We start from the raw sequence: 13,251 nt of genomic DNA, 5'->3' as shown, positions 1-13,251 counted from the left end.
ATCTATCACAGGGTGTTGCAAGTCATGTTTGTGTCGGTGAAGGTCCCAGAATAATCAAACTTAACTAACTAATGAACTTAACAGTGATAAGGGTCACCCAAAATCCGCCACACAGAGGCTGCAACGCCAGGTTGGTGCTTTGAGTTAGCTTTGCTTGCAAACGGCAGCACAAGAAGTCATGCTCATTCACCGTGCAACGGTTGTGCTGCAGTTTTAAGAAGGCACTAAGTAAATATAATGCTAGCCAAATAAAATATAACTATGAACAATTGGCGCAGTTTTAAATCATTCATGTGTAAACACAAGTCTTTTTAAATGTATTTTTGGCACATTAAGGATACTAAGAGAGCTGCTGGAGGCCAAGTCATCAAACTGCAAACACCTGACTGGCTTGATGGCATCATTTAATCTGGAGAATTAGATTATTTATTCAATTTAAAAAAATAAATATGGATCAAGGTGTTTTATTAAATTAAATGATTACATTTGTTGTCTGATTTTTCCATTCAACCTTTTAGCCCCAGGGTGGAAATTGAGGAACACCACCATTATCTAAGGTATGTTTACATTTTTATTCATGCTACATTATTAAAATTGCCCGATGCATATGAAATACATGTAGGTATTTTTTATATTGAACAGAATTTTACCAAAACTTAATTCTCCATAGGGCATGTACTGTCTTGGGTTTGAGATGCTGAAGACAAGTATTGCAATGTTAAGGTAGTGTCCCTTTGCCCAAATTAAAACTTGCCTTTTATCCTCTTGCTTTTGATAAAGGAAAAGCCTGATATACACGAGACGCGGTCTGGCCCTTCGTGCTCTCCCTTCATACCTACGAGAAGATGACTCAGAGTTCTTCAAGACATGCAATGTATGTATTGCCTAACTTAACACAAATGTCTATTGATGGCCACAATATATGCTATACATATATATATATATATATATATATATATTTGCTACTACCACCAAGATCTGCACCCGCGGCGGCTCCACCCGGGCTCGCGCCCGAGGCTTCCGCGCGCACGGCGGCAGCCTTCCTACTCGTCGCGGCGTAGCCCTCGCGGCCGTCCAGTGACGGCCCGGTATAGGCCCGACGCTACAGCGCCAGCCATTTTTAGGGCTAGTTGATTCGGCAGGTGAGTTGTTACACACTCCTTGGCGGATTCCGACTTCCATGGCCACCGTCCTGCTCTCCATATCAACCAACACCTTTTGCGGGGTGTGATGAGCGTTGGCATCGGGCACCTTAACCCGGCGTTCGGTTCATCCCGCAGCGCCATTTCAGCATACCAAAATTGGCACACTGTGCGTTTCGCGTTCCATACCCGGCTCTAAGCCAGCGAGCCGGGCCACTTCCCCATTTAAAGTTTGAGAATAGGTTGAGGCCGTTTCGGCCCCAAGGCCTCTAGTCATTGGCTTTACCGGACAAAACTGTGAGTCGAGCGCCAGCTATCCTGAGGGAAACTTCGGAAGGAACCAGCTACTAGATGGTTCGATTAGTCTTTTGCCCCTATACCCAGGTCGGACGACCGATTTGCACGTCAGGACTGCTGCGGGCCTCTACCTTTCCTCTGGCTTCGCTCTGCCCGGGCATAGTTCACCATCTTTCGGGTCCCATCGCGGGTGCTCACGCTCCACCTCCCTGACGCGGCGGGTGCGCCCGGATCCCGCGGGGCCGGGATCCCACCCGCGGGCCCGGCGACGACGCCGGGCCCCCTTCACTTTAATTTAAATAATGCGCCGGGTCGGGTTTATTCCGCCGCCCTCCGACTCGCGCGCGTGTTGGACTCCTTTGTCCGTGTTCTATGTGCCCTCTGCCCATCTCAGCACGATGGGATGCGAAGCTTTCAGCCGCTCTGCTCCCAAACTCTTGAATTCACTTCCACCCAACATCCGTAATATTGACTCCCTCCCTATTTTCAAGTCCCACCTCAAAACCCATCTGTTTAAAATTGCTTTCAATGTGTAGTTCAGCATTTTTGACCACAACATTCATCAAGGAGGAGAGTGTGCTGAGGGGCTGCGCCTTTTCGGCAGCATGAATATGCCAGTATTGTTTTTGAATGGGAGGAATGTCGGTGCCATTCGACTGCCATCGCTGGACACCAAAGGGGCCATTGTGCTTTTTTGCGACTGTACTGGGCAGCATCTTCACAGCCCCGCTTTGTTCAGCGGAAAGGTCGGTGCTGTTGGACAGTTTGCATCTGGATGAATGCATCGTTTGAGGAGCCCGCGATAAGAAGGAGCGTCAGCGCAGAGTTTCTTCTTTTCCTTTCGGCTTTTCCCCTCAGGGGTCGCCACAGCGAATCAATGCCCTCCATCTATCACGGTTTTGTGCATCCTCTTCTCTCACACCAGCTACATTCATGTCCTCTTTGACCACATCCATAAACCTCCTCTTCGGTCTTCCTCTCGGTCTCCTGCCTGGCAGTTCAAGGCTCAGCATCCTTCTCCCGATATAGTCACTCTCTCTCCTCTGGACATGTCCAAACCCTCTCAGTCTGGCCTCTCTGACTTTCTCTCCAAAGCCTCTAATATGAGTTGTCCCTCTCATGTACTCATTCCTGATCCCATCCAACCTGGTCCCTCCCAAAGAAAACCTCAACATCTTCAGAGCGCCGAGGCGTATGTGGAACTGTCGCGGCTTGGAATTGAAGCGGATTTATGTGGGACAGGAGATGTGAGACAATCTCTTTGTCAATGGATGCTACAGCTGCGTGTTTGCTTTCAACATTTAGCTTGTAGTAGACATGCACATTCCACCATGATGTCCCTGATCCACTGGTGAAGAGACGCTTTGATACTCTCCTCTTTCATGTGGAACTGCTTTATGTAACAAAGAGGGTACAGAAAGTGCTTAAAGGACAACCGACGTCTCCGGACAAGTTGTGTCCATAATTTTTAAAATGTCTTCAAATGACTTCTACTGAGCATGTTTTACAAAGATTCCACAGCATATAGCTATATTTTACGTTTTAAGACTCGCGCTGAATATTGCGGAAGTCTTGTTTTTGAGTTGGTGACGAGTCCCTACGTTACGTCACTGAAAGAACGCCCCTGACCAAAAAAAGGACACATTGTAGCAGTCCTTCCATCACGTCAATGCCTTTTGCTGCACTTTGGTCTGAAAACGTCGTGTAGGACCACAAAGAGGCAGAAGAGGGCGACAAAGCTCCATATAACGAATTAATCAGCCTGTGGAAACGGGCTGATTAATTCCTTACACGGCTTTGTCGCCATGTTCTGCCTTTTTTGGGTGCGACATCCCCCCCCCCTCCTGATGCCTCAAAATGACACGGAATAAATTCTTTAATCGATTGCACACATGTATGCCTTCTTCTTCAGAACTATTTGAATCATATTCATAACTGGATGAGTAACAAGAAAGCATATTCTCAGAATCTGAAGCCATTGTTTTGATTCTCGAGCAAGGCAAGACGTCTTGCCGTGACACCACGAACATGGTGGCGCGAACTTCTGAAACTGGCCACTTCTGGTTTCAAATTGAAGTAATTTTTAGACACTATAAGTTATTTTTATTGGTGTTTTGCATTTGACTAAAAATATCATACTGCGTGTTTTGGGTATTTTAGATGCTATAAAACATTTTTTTTTTATGTCAGTTCGGAAACAAAAAAGTGACGTCGGTTGTCCCTTAAGAATAAATGACTGTCTTTGTGTTGTCATGTTTTTGTTCTTTTGACTTCAAGATGGCGCCGCGAGAGTGGCTGCCTTTCTAGTAGCTCCTGTATTTTGTTTTTCTATTTTCATTCCTTTCATAACTTTGCTGCTGTGAAATGTAAATTTCTCCACTGTGAGACTAATAAAGGCAAATCCAATCCAATCAAACTCATGAAATTGTATTTTCACTAATCAAAAACTTTGACGTCATCAGTTGCCACAAAAATTTTGAGTACTTTCAACTTGTTGGGTTTTATACAGTATAATAAAGTCACTTTATTTACATTTGTGATGGTCGTTGCTTTCTGACTTGTAAGGTCTTATGAAACTGAGGCATCACATTATCATTCATCATGTTGATGATTCTCATAGCCACAGTCTTTTCTCGATGGAACTGTTCAATAAAAGCCTGCACATCATTCCACTTAGCCAACATTGCCTTGATGCTCTCACTAGATGCTGCAGCCATCTCCTCTTCCTCGCCCTCAGATGACAACTCCTGAATGGCTTGCTTCTGCTTGTCCTCTTGAAGGAAAATCAAATCCTCTGTGTTGAGGACCTCATTATGGTCAGCAACAAGATCCTCAATGTCATCTACATCCACTTCGAGTCCAATGTTCTGTCCAATGGAAACAATGTCGTCCAAAACAACAGAGTCATGAGGATCAAATCCTTCAAAGTCCCTCTCAAGGATGCATGCGGGCCACAAATTCTTCCATGCTGCTTTCAAGGATCGAAGGGTAACATCATGCCATTCCTTTTCTATCAGCTGAACAAAATGATACACATTGAAATGGTCATTCCAATAATCCTTAAGGGATAGTTCGTTGTCGTTAGTCACGTGAAAGCGTCGAGTAAATAAAGCCTTTGTGTAAAGTTTTGTTGCGAAGTATGGTAGCAATGGTGGACTTAGCATATTCGCTAAGCCGCTAAATAAGACAAACACACACCTCGTTCGTGTTTCTCAATGATCTCCTTGTTCTCCTCGACTGTAATTTTGTTTTGTGTTTTCTTCGGCTGAACAAAAGTACGTGTGCATTCAGATAAAGGGTGTGTGGAAAGGTAGGCCAGCTGGGGCGCTGTTCGGTCGTGTGTTTTGGTGTTCTTCCGCCGAAGATTACTCCGCCAGCCGTGGTGGGTCGGCGCTCCATGTGTATCCCGAAAATTAGTGCTTATGCCAAGGTTTAATTTTCATAAATTTAGCGTTCGTAAAACGAAAATTTTGTAAGACAAGGTGTAAGTAAACCGAGGCCCCACTGTATTTGGTGTTTGTGGCATTATATGTTTACACTGCATTTACATGAACACTCGAAGTCACATCTTAGCATACAGGAATACATCAGAAAGAATATCAGCATTTTTTTTCCCGAACAGAGAAACCCGCTCTCCCCCACACATTGTATTCTGCATCCTGATTGGCTAACAATATTGTACCAATGAACAATGTAAATGCTCCTGGACAATGGACATAATAATAATAATAATAATAATAATAATAATAATTTCTTGCAGATGTTTGGTTGAGTTTAAACAAGATAGAAATGCCAGAAATTGTTGATGGTGACATGTAATGTCTAAAATACTGAGCCTAGATTAAGGATTAAAAAATAAAGATAAAAAAAAATAAATAAATAAAAAGTCAAAAACTTCAAGGATCCATTTTGGATTATTTTGGAACATACCCCTCGGCGATTCAAGAGGGAACACTTGATATATATTCTTTGAATATATTCTTGGAAATTGTCTTTTAGTAAGATTCCAGCGCTCCCTGCGAAGTAAACACGCAATAGAGTCCATCCAGCGTCCCACTGAGAGATTTAACTCTCCCTTGTTTTGTAAACGCTCTCGCAACATTGAGACTCCCTCTTCAGCAGGAGAGAGAGCGAGATAAAGAAAGAGAGCTCTAAACACCAGACATTGCTAATCCTGTCCTATCCTCTCCTGGATATCTACTTTCCCGCCACTGCCGGTCACAACTGATCTGGGTCTACCAGAAATGAGAAATAACAATTTGAAGCGTATGTTCAAAGCATATGTGAAACCGTATATATTTGCTACAACAAAATGTAAATATAAAAAGTCTACCGTCGAGAAAAATATCTAGAGCAACATAGTTTTAACCTTCAAATTACAATTACAGAAAAATATTGAAGAAAAACCAACATCAAACACATGAACCTCGAGAAAATGACTTCACGTTCACAGAAGCATATCTTTGCCTAGTTTAAAACTGATTGTTGCTACTCCTTTGTCATGTTCCTTTCGAAAACCAAATTGGATGACATGCTCACCGAGCCCTTCAGTATGGATGGAATAATTCCTTAAAGCACCGAAACTAAACTTCAACTCAATCCCTTGACCAATCCCTTGACAAAATGCAAAATTGGCCTTGGTATTCAAATGTACAGACTCGTTCATTTGCAATACACTTGAGTGAAACGTCCACTTTTTATCTCCAATCCTATATTAACTTGGCCTCTCAGGGCTTCAACCCAAAATTGAGGATTGGCTCGGGGGGAAAAAATAACACAAGAACCCTGTGGAGTGTCTTAAAACCAAGCATTGGGCTGAGAATGAAGGGATAAAAGCCTGTAGTTGTTTGTGACTGCTCTTCTGAAAAGCCTTGTAAAAGACACAGTCACTATGTGACAGGCTGTGATTATGCAGCCACTCATTTCACCAAATACACACCAAATATATTCATGTATTCATATTCACACACACACACACACACACACACACACACACACACACACACACACACACACACACACACGCACACACACGCACACACACACACACATACACAAGGGCACACTCACAAACACACTCATTGCATCACACAATAATACATGGATGCTGTGCAATATCAGTTTGTCCCTGCATAGGATTTGACGTCCCTCAATCTTTGAAATCTTAAAATGAAAAGTAAAATATATTTTGCTTCAAACGTGGGTGCTATCAACATTTTTTAAAAAATCGTGTTCTTAAAATTGCTCAAAATCAGAATATTTTTAACATTTTAGAATCAATCCCATTTACATATCTTCCTTGTAAATCTATAGCCACTGTGAAAGACAGAATTTGAAACAAGCATCTGGAAATCATATGATTTCAGCAAGAATGTACGTATTGGTTTGTGCTGAATATAAATATGTTAATACATGCCATTTAGAACTGTCCCTCAAAGACCTGTTAATGTGCCTTTCAAAAGTCCACCTCCATTCCTCTTAAACCAAGCCAGTATTTTATTTTATTGAAATAATCATTGAGTGGAATTTTCAGAAGTATGTCAAAATAGTTTCGGCCTGAGTGTAGACAGAATTATTTAGAAAATAAATAATTTCTATTTTTAGTCAGTTTGATGAACCCAAATAGTTAATGTAAGCATTATTTCATGATCAGGTGTTTCAGATCATCAAAAAAAGATTGAAATATTTAGAAGTTTTAGAATATAAAGAAGGTCAATTAAAAAAATGTAAAGATAACATTGGGAATGGGACACTTTTGATGTTGGCAAAAAAAAAAAAAATGCACCTAGTATGGGCTTCAAAAAATCCCCAACACATATTATATGATTACAGTAGAGCAAATTCATTAGAGGCTCTGCAACATTTCCACAGCCTCCTTAAAGTTACAATCTAAAAATGAATAAAAGAGTGCAAAGTTGGTGCGGAAGCACTGTTGATAAACTTGATGTCCTCTGACTTGACATTCCATTATTGAAAGACTGTAAAACTTTTCAGGGCCTCCGGAAATGAGAGGAACTAATACCTGCCCCATTGAGCTGATAAAAGTCAAGTCCATTAAGAAAAGGGATTTAAACATGATTAGCCTTCCATCACATTACCATTGTCCCTTCTGATGACTGCTTTGCCTATCACCGTTCCTGATAAACAAGCTTAAAGACTTGATTTTACTACATTGCACGTCCATGGCACTCCATTCATTGTGACTATTGTTGGGCCTGAATGTCTCACTGGTTAAACATGTAGCCTGCAGATCTATCTCGTGAATCTTCCCTGACAAAACATGCATTACTTAAAAAGGATAAATCCGCTTCAGTCTAGAATGATAGCCGCTGACCTGATTAAAAGGTCTGTTCAAACTCCCTTAATGCATGTTGATCCAAAGGGCTCACAGTCTATGAATGAGGTAGTTTCAAATGAAATGGGAAAGAAAAATGTTCTACATTACGAAGCTGAGCAATATATATCTGGGTGACAAACATACTGCATTGTTCACACAACAACGGAAATTCTTGTATTAAACCCGCTAATTTTTTATGATGTGGGATTAAGGTGCAATCCTTCACGTGCTGTATACTTCCTGGTTGTTTGTACTTTGTTGATTCCAGCAAGATATTCAGCAAGAAGCAGAAGAACTACAGTATGCTTAATTCTGATCATTTGAATCAAGTATTGGAGGAGGAAGACTTATTAAACAGGGGCCTGAGCTACCCGCCCTGACCTTATACACAAATTAATATCAACGTTTAGTTTACTTAAAATGAGAAAAGGTTTAATATACAGCAAAGTCTCGTTATATCGATATTCAAGGGAGTCCGAAAAAATATCGATATAACCGGGACTATCGATATATCCGACCCTGGTTGCATGTAATTTTCTCCGTGCGTGCATAGAAATAGTATCGATATAACCGGGACTATCGATATATCCAATATCGATATAACGAGACTTTACTGTATATCAACTTTGGCTACCTTAAAGTGTTATGGGAAGATGCATGTACTTTACTGTCAAACCTTTTGTGAGGGGTGGTGGGAGATTATTCGAGTTACGGATGAGATAATCAAAAGGTTATTCAATACTTAATGACAGATAAATGTACTGATATATGCAAATTTCAGAAAACTATATACAAGGGTGTGGATGCATATACTGGTACATATAAATACATACGTATATAGAAATGTACATGCAATTTTACATATGCGTCCAGTGTATTCATAATTTAGTATCTTAGCATTAGCATCGAAGCCGTATTCCGACGGTGACTTTGTTAAACGATGCATGATGAAGGCGGCAGAACTTGTATGTTCCAAGAAGCGACAAGCCTTTGCCAATATTAGCCTGACGAGGAATACTATAGCAGAGAGGATTTATTGCATGTTCCGTGGCAATTGACGAGAGCACTGACATCACAGACGTGGCCCAACTGGCCATATTTATTCGAGGAGTTGATGAGACATTGACTGTTACTGAAGAGTTTCTTGAGTTGTTGCCAATGATGGACACCACAAAAGCCGAGGACATTTTCGGCTCTGTCGTTGCTGTATTGGACAGAGTTGGAGTGGACTGGTCCCGCGCTGTCAGCCTGGCTACAGACGGCGCGTCATCCATGGTCGGAAAGAAAGCAGGTGTCGCGACAAAGTTCAAAGACAAAGTACAAGCCCTGAATGGAGGAGATCGTTTCTGGACATTTCACTGTATTTTGCACCAGAAGGCATTGTGTTGCAAGTCGCTGAAAATGGACCACATCATGGAGGTGGTTGTTCGCACTGTAAATTTCATCCGGTTCAGAGGTCTGAACCATCGTCAGTTTGACAAAGTTCTCAGCGACAGCAACATTACCCACAGCCTGCCATACCACACTTTAATGTTAGTCTGCAGCTTCAAAACAAAAGTTCTGTGATGGAATTCTACGGTTCATACAATTCCATACATTTTCAGTATGTATTGTATGTGTATGTATGTTTCATGTATGAAATTTACAGATTTACAGGACAGGTGAACACTTTCTTCATTACACATTTAAAATCACTCTCCTTATTTTGTAAGGTGTACGCATTACATTTAGATTTTATATGCGTATGTGTAAGTGGTTTAAAAAAATCATTTCTTTAAAAGTCTCATTTAATCTTAAAGTGCATTACTATATTTTTCAGTACCAATTCAAGTTTTGTGCCTTTGTACAATCAGTGAGATCAGTTGCAATGCATATTTGTGAATGATAAAAGTAAATTGCACATTTGTCCAAGGAAATATGAGGTGTTTCATGAAATGTTTTGTAAAAGGATAGTCCATTAAATGTCAATATTTTCCTAATGTTCTTGTGCTTCTTTACACCAAAACAAAGGAAAGACATGATATTTTTGCTATTTTTTAGCAGAGTATGGTATAATTTTAATGGTCAGGCCCACTTGACATCTCCCTAGGCTGTATGTGGCCCGCGATGCAAAATGAGTTTGACACCCCTGGTGTAGACAAAGGTTCGTTCAACCTTGAAGATCTATGACTCTGGTTTAGGTTTTCTGTTTTGCCTCATAAAGGACAACTTGTATGCACTTGATCCTTGGAAGACATTTAGAAATGTTTCATGAGGAAAATCACCACTCCTCATAAGGGAGACTTGAACAGTAAAACATAGTGTGGATTCACGTGGGACATGGTATTTACTATAATGTATAGAGTACTCAGTCATCATTTGTGCACATTCCTAAAAGGCAAGGATCAAAGCCTTGAGGTTTTCACAATGGCAAAATCAGTGATGTGACATTGCTGATTCTGGTCCCAACAAAAGAGAGGAAATTATTTTGTGTCCACTCAAATCACAGTGAGTCACCTTACCATCTCCGCCAAAGCACCAAGTAAGCCACATCACAAACAAAGACATTTTAATGTCTTAAAAGAACAACAATTTTAGATTCACAACTCAAAAGGGTTCAGCACAAGTCACAGTATTTGTTTTATTGATGTTGTAAGTGCAACTGAGGTTAGCAAGTTGTTGTTGGCCCCAGTTGTGACATAAAATGAGTTAAATAATGACACAACATAAGTACAAAAAAGAGAGATTATTTCAACACAGATTTTTGTTAATGTGTAGTCTGAAATGTAAACTAATGCCCTGCAGTACTGACAGATTTGACGCCAATCCCTGGGTTGTACCAAAACCACCCCCAAAGCACCAGTTTTGCACGTGTATGTGTGTGTGTGTGTGTGTGTGTGTGTGTGTGTGTGTGTGTGTGTGTGTGTGTGTGTGTGCGCATGGATGTGTGAGCCTACGTTGTCTTGTCTCAGTGATTACAAATCATTGTCTATAGGAGTTGGTGAACAGACTTAAAGTGCCCTGAGTTAAAAATAAAATAAAATAATGAATTAAAACAAGAGGGGGAAGTTTGCGGGCAAAAATATAAAGGTCGCATCGGATTTGAGACTGTTTACAATACATGACAGAATGAAAGGCCTCAATGGCCGAATACTTCCCATTACTTTAGTTGTGAAGTACTTCACTACCATACGCAATACCACACATCAGTCCTTATTCGTGGTTAACCTTTTGCTGATCTAACAACATTGTTGCAGTGATGCTTGTCATAATCTTGTTTGTCAACAGTCGAGCCATTGCTTGAAAAGGACAGGCTTATGAGTAGAGCATCTTTTTGTTGGTCGGGCAGTATTCCTTTGAGTAGTATAATCTCAACAAAAAGACTACTGACATAACAATGAACCGCTTGTGTAATTTCACACTTAAAATGTCAGCAGGACACTCAACACTGAAAGGTTGTCCAAACGTTTTCTTCCGAGGGCCACGTTTTGAATAAATGTACCTATAGTATAAATTGTATTTTATGTAACTTTATGTCGTGGAATAAAGTTAATTTAATTTGTGTCCTACTTACATATAACTGGTATATGCATTCCATGTCTCCCAAAGCCACAGTATAAGAAATGAAAGGTATGTTTTAATGGGGTGAAAAGGGCCACATATTTTATTGTTTTGGTCTTACAGTACAGTGACCCCAAAAAATATAGGCAATATTGCCTATATATACACTCCCCTCAAAGTCTCCTATATAGGACTCTTTGAGGGGAGTGTCACCGCTGCGACTGTAAAACATTTACCTGTGCATCATGTATTTAAACTTCAGCCCATGTGTCACAAAAAATAGGTGCACATCTCAATTCATGAAGAGTGAAACCCCGAAAAATATTGAAATGTTAAAACCATCGATATTAACTTTTTTTTTTACAATAGTCAGCTCCCATGTGAGTTAAAACTTGTCACAAAAATGTTTTCTTCCTTCTTGGAGGTGGCCCCAGAAATGAACATGGAGCCAAAATGTGTGTAAGTAGAATAATGTCAATCATGCTTGGCAAAAAGGGTTAAATGTTTCTCGTCTGCCAAGGCAACAGAGCCAAGAGAGTTTCCAGAGGCCGTAGTAATTATTTGCAGGACCAAAGCAAACATCTGGCTCAATACAAAATACCGTACAAGCAAAGCATATACAATTTGGACATATTCCAAAAGTTTTCCTTTTGAGTGTTGTGTGTCCCTTTTCAATTATTTTTTTTTTCACCAGCACCCTTGCTCTCTCATGGCTGTTTTATGAATATTAAAATGATAATGAAATGATTTTCAATAAAACAAGGGGATTTGTGCATTTTACAAACGGATGTACAGAACTCAGAATTTGGTTCTAATAATCTCGTTTTTCTATCCTTTCACCCCTACCCCATCCCCTTTCAAATTGCTGCTGTGGACTGCAAATTTCCCCATTGTGGGCCGAATAAAGGTTTTCTGATTCTGATACACCAAGCAAACATTCTGCTTATCGTAAAACTTACTGGAGACAGCCAGCTCGAAAAAGAAATAATAATCTACAACAAAAATGCAGGCATAAACAGAACTGTTTAATTACATGCTGGTGAGCAACACCTTCTGTCATGCAATCACATTCAATGATTTGAAAGGTGTCTGACACTAAAACTATTCACTTTAGCATTTTAAAAACAGAATACCTACTGTAAATCCCAGTATTGACATTCGTTTACTTGTTAGCATTTGAGAATTGCTACATGGCCAACTTTTAAAACAAGGGAAGCTCCTGCTTAAGGAAAAGAATGAAGAGCACATTAGCTCTGATTTTAACCAATGGTGATTTTAACAACACTAATAATAATAATAATAATAATAATAATAATAATAATACATAAATATTTTTTAATAGTTACATACCCTTTTCAGCCACCAGCATATTCGACTTAATGCAATAGAACGATTACATATTAAATGTTCTAATTGATTTTTTGATGCATGAAACACGTTCCAGAAATTTGAAAAAAAAGGCATGTTTCCCACCATATGAGCTGACTTTCCTTTAAACAACAGTCCCAAAGAAATTTGCAAACTGACGACACTAATTGTTGAAGCTTTGTCCATAAATTTCACTTTTAAATCCATATTTATGTACAACATCAGTTGTGTGACACTCTGGAGTCGCCATTGACGCCCCGTACATTCTGAATGGGACACTGGTCTGGACACCTGGCAAGACAGTCTCGCACACAAACTCTTACTCCAAAGCCATGCTGTTATAACAAGTGTGGAATTTGGCTTGACATTTGCTAACCGAAAGGAGAGAATGCAGGGATCCCAGCATACTTTACCTTGTTTCAAAACCTGTATGCACCTTCAAAGATGTGCAAAATTACCCATGTCATCAACACTAACACATCACCATTCCATCCATGACAGATGCTGGCAGGTGAACTTTGCACAAATAACAATTCACTTAGTCTGTTTCCATTTCGTCCAGCGAGG

The 13,251-nt window shown here is 40.3% G+C and overlaps 1 protein-coding gene, 1 long non-coding RNA gene and 1 pseudogene across 5 annotated transcripts in view; 1 reads left to right on the top strand and 2 right to left on the bottom strand.

Annotated features, from left to right (window-relative positions):
• The window catches only part of cdkal1 (CDKAL1 threonylcarbamoyladenosine tRNA methylthiotransferase), a 304,188-nt gene that overhangs the window by 233,364 nt on the left and 57,573 nt on the right, over positions 1–13,251 (bottom strand). The window lies entirely within an intron of this gene.
• Positions 452–1,844, top strand: LOC148896589 (uncharacterized). Its single transcript, XR_016115405.1, has 3 exons — positions 452–557; positions 781–874; positions 977–1,844. It is a non-coding gene; the product is annotated as an uncharacterized LOC148896589 (long non-coding RNA).
• Positions 920–1,802, bottom strand: LOC148896590 (28S ribosomal RNA; annotated as a pseudogene; the record flags this gene model as incomplete).

This window comes from Hippocampus bargibanti, linkage group LG06 (assembly GCF_051943395.1).
Source record: "Hippocampus bargibanti isolate YZ-2025 linkage group LG06, ASM5194339v1, whole genome shotgun sequence".
Classification (NCBI taxonomy): Eukaryota; Metazoa; Chordata; class Actinopteri; order Syngnathiformes; family Syngnathidae; genus Hippocampus; species Hippocampus bargibanti.
Note: the sequence above shows the minus strand (reverse complement) of the source record. Positions and strands in the feature narration are given on the sequence as shown.